We start from the raw sequence: 4,418 nt of genomic DNA, 5'->3' as shown, positions 1-4,418 counted from the left end.
ATACACCTCTCTCTGTCCAGCCAAAGACGTTAAAGAAAGGCGCTGCATGGGAGGCAACCCATGAAATTTCTATCCTTTTCTTTTCTCTTTTGTTTGATTTTAGTTTTAGTGTTTTTTTTTTCTTAAATTTTTGCGAAGCGTGCCCACGCTTAATGGAGCATCCAAATCTGTTTGGCTTGCTTCACCAAAATAGATTTGAAGTTTTCATTAAGCGTGCCCACGCTTAGTCAAACTTCGCACGTTGTTATTCATTTCACCAATTTTCATTTACTTTCCTTTTTATTTATTTATATTTACATAAATAAAAAATCAAAAAATCGAAAAATCATTTAAAAAGGAAAATAGGTCAAAATCTTTCAATTATTTTGACCAAGATTTTCTCACTTTTTCTCTCATAGCACTTCATCTCTTTCCCAAAGTTTTGACTCTCTCCCTCTCAACTTTCCCTCCCACAAAAAAGCCGTCGCAGCACCACCTACCACCAAGATCTCTCTCTCTCAATCTCGCAGCCGAAACCGACGACCCACATCGTCGCCTTCTATCCAGTTTCGCCGACATTCAGTTCCGTCACCACATCAAGAAGTCGTTGTTTGCCGTTGCTGTTACTGTTTGTCTCCACAACCATCGTTGTTGTCCCAACTCCGACTAGCCGCCATTCGCCGTCGACTCCGTCGTTGCTCACGTAGTCCAGCTGCTGTTTCGCCGTCTGTCTCCGCACTGCCGTCATCTCCGACACCAAAAACCGACGACCCACGTCGTCGTCTTCTATCTCAGTTCCGCCACCGTTTTCGTTCATCGTTCCAACCACACTGTCACTTTTTCTCTCGTCCACAACTGCAGCTGCCGTTGCTGTTTCCTCACCGATCCACCACCACGACGCTGCCGTTCTTTCTCTCTCCCGATGCTAAAGACTAAAACCCAGATCCATCGTTGTTGTTTCTCCTTTAACCATTGCCACAGTCTCAGTTTCCCCTTCAACCCACCATTGTTGTTTTCCTCCACAACCACCGTCGCCATTCTCTCTTCTTTTTCCGACAGTCACACAACCACTGGATTTCTCCCTCTCGGCCGCTGATCCACTGCTATTTCTCATCTCCTTCATGACGCCGCAGAAACCCTTCTCCGCCGTTGCTGCTACTCGCACCTCCGAGGCCATCAGTGCATGGTTTTCTCTATCTCTTTTATCTCATTCTTCTTCTATTTTATTTAATCTGCCTTATTTTCTCTTCAGTTGACTGAGAATGAGTAGCCGAGAAAGGAGTCGAGAAGAAGAAACATCCTCACGATCGGGACACCGTTCTCATAGCACGTGCTGTGTAAACACACTTCCACCATCATCTGAGGCTCTTAGCGGGTTCAGATTCACAACCCGCGCGGAAAAGGATCGGTAGACACTACTCAACACTCGAACTATTCTTCCCATGCAAAATATTGAACACTGACACTTTACGCACTTTGCATGCTGTTGATAGTAGTAACTTACTGATTGAGAATACTGGTTGGAAATGTTTCTTTGATTGCACTGAGCATGCCTATGATGAACTCACGAGAGAATTTTACACCACTTATGAGTTCACTACTCCATCATCACTCATGTTAGACACGCCAGGAGTAGTTAAATTTCATTTGATGGGACAACACTTCTCTACGTCCGGAATTTTATCTAAAGCTGAATTATTTTTCTTGTGGTGTATGTTACACGGAATTAAAGTTAATCTTGGATTTTGGTTGGCTACGCAATTTCAATCATCTATTAACCGAAATCGTGCTTTAATTCTTAGTTCATACATTACTTTAATTGCAGTTACTCTTGGTGTTTTTCGCCCTTCTTTCCATAACCTCCACATTGCTTGTGAATCGGAACCATTGGACATGGCTACTTTAACACGAATGGGTCTTGTTAATAGAAATGGTAGTCTTTTTGAGTTTGTGGATGCAGGACGATCGCCCACCGGAGATACGCCCTCCACTTCAGGACCACCTCATAACAATGAGCCAAACAAGGACGTAAACACCGAGAATGAAGAAAGCGATGATGGAGACGATGAGGATGAGAATGAAGGAAGTGATGAGGATGAGGATGAAGAAAATGATGAGGAAGAAGAAACCAACAAAGAAGCAATAGAGCAAAGAGAGGATACCAACACAGCTAGACCACAACCACCGCCACCGAATCCACAACAAACAACCTTGGACGACATAGCTCGAAAAACCGCTTGCATAGAAGCCAATTTGATGGGCTTGTTTGAACACATCGGGCTGACACCAAAGCAACCACCCACAGCATGAGCTCTTCGCGACATGCACTCAGGGACGCTTCCTTAAACCCTCTAATTTTAATTTTTCCTTGAGATGCATGTCATGGTCCACATTGAGGGCAATGTGGATTTTAAGTGTGGGGGTATTGTTGTTGAGCATGCTTGTTGAATTGGGTGTTGTTGGTTGCTTGTTGAAAATGGTTGTTGTTCTTGTTGGTCGTTGAATGTAATTGTTGAAATTGCTTGAAAAGATATTTTTGTGCTTGATTTTTGATGGAATTGTGCTTGACCAAAACTTTTGTGGAAATTTTTCCTTCCCCTTTTTGATGTGAAATTTTTTTGATGTTTGGCAAATTTGTGGAAAACTTTGGCATGATAAAACCCTTTCAATCTTGGACAACTCTTGGCTTGATGGTGTTATGTGCAAAAAGAATACATGTTTTATGTTTGAGGATAATTCACAAGTTGAAAGCTTGTTTTTACAAAAAATGACTTGAGTTAAAATCTTTTGATATAGGATTAATGGTCTAAAACATACCTTGTGAGATTTTGAACTTGATATATCCAAAATAAAAATTTCATTCTTTCTTGAGAGAATAACACTTCTATGGCTTTGATTTCCTAGAACTTGCCTCGAACCACATCGAGGCCATACAAATGTGCATTTATTTGGATAAGATAAAGGCATTAGAAACCACTTTCGGCCTTTTTTAACCACCCAACACATTTTAATTATAGAGAACACCTTTGAGCCTTTTTTGACCAATTTTGTTGAATAACCCGTCATATACGAAGCTATCTCGTTGTTTGTTTGAAATCTTAATTTTGATCCCTCCAAGAACTATTAGAGCATCAAGAGAAATGGGTTTATGTTCAAAAGAACAAGTTCTCAAAATGGGGGATCGACCTTTGTGATTTATGTGCTTAAAAGATATATCTCGCAATGAGTGTGGGGTTTTAAATTGTGTTCTTCTTTACTTTGTGGGAGCCGACATCAATTTTCTTGTTCTATGCCTATCACAAAAAAAAATGGAGAGGAGAAAAAGAAAAAGAAAAAGAGAAAAATCCAAGTGGCAAAAAGAGAAAAAAAAAAGAAAAAGCAATTTTCTTGCCACCAAAAAAAATAAAAAGAAAAGAAAAAGAGAAAAAAAAATGTATGAACTCTCCAAAAGAAAGAAGAAATGAATAGTTCGAGAAATTGTCGAAAAGAAAAATCTTGAAGGTAGGTGAGTAAACTTAGAGAGCTTCGCATTATTGTTCACTCAAATTTTTTGGTGCTCTAATTAGTTTCTTGAAATTTAACCTCGTTATCCTTTTATCCTACTCCAAACCAAAGCCCCATTACAACCAAAATCAAAAACCTTTTGATCCATGTATGTGCATATTTAAAAGTGGTGCAGATGTGGTGTATAGGCAAACCTATGGTGAAGCGTTGTCATAATAAGTGTCGAGAGATACACTTGAGCCATATATACACTTGAGAGAATGGAAAGCGGAGAGAAAAAATAGTCCACTAGTTTTGTACGATCGATTTTGATGATAGTCATTACGTCAAAACTTGTTTGATACATGTTGAATTATCTTTTGGAAAAAGTATTAGTTTAGTCCGCTAAGTATGCCTGATTTTAATTTTAGTCCGATAACTATATCCATTTTTGTTTAGGTCCAGTAACTTACGAAATTGCTTACTTTTAGTCCTCTGGCAGATTTTCGGACAATTTTACCCTTATGTAACTTTTGAAAGACAGTTTTAGTCCATATGCACTCATAGGGGTAAAATTGTCCGAAAACCTGCCAGAGAACTAAAAGTAAGCAATTTCTTAAGTTACTGGACCTAAACAAAAATGGATATAGTTATCGGACTAAAATTAAAATTAGGCATACTTAGCGGACTAAAATAATACTTTTTCCCTTATCTTTTTCATAAAGTATGTCATTTACTTTGCACATGATTACAATTTGCCTTGAGTATGCTCAAAATTTGGAGGGAGTTTTTGAATGCATGATTCATCTTGATTTTTGTTTGAGGACAAGCAAAAAGCTAAGTGTGGGGGTATTTGATAATTCTGCAATTGTCACGATTTTATAGCGATTTAATCTTCCTTTTTAAGCCAAAACATTCCTAATCATGTGATTTTATTGTATATTCAGTCAAAAGGA

This window comes from Sesamum indicum, linkage group LG5 (genome assembly GCF_026168435.1).
Source record: "Sesamum indicum cultivar Baizhima isolate 11 linkage group LG5, ASM2616843v1, whole genome shotgun sequence".
Lineage (NCBI taxonomy): Eukaryota > Viridiplantae > Streptophyta > Magnoliopsida > Lamiales > Pedaliaceae > Sesamum > Sesamum indicum.
This window is presented reverse-complemented; position numbering follows the sequence as displayed.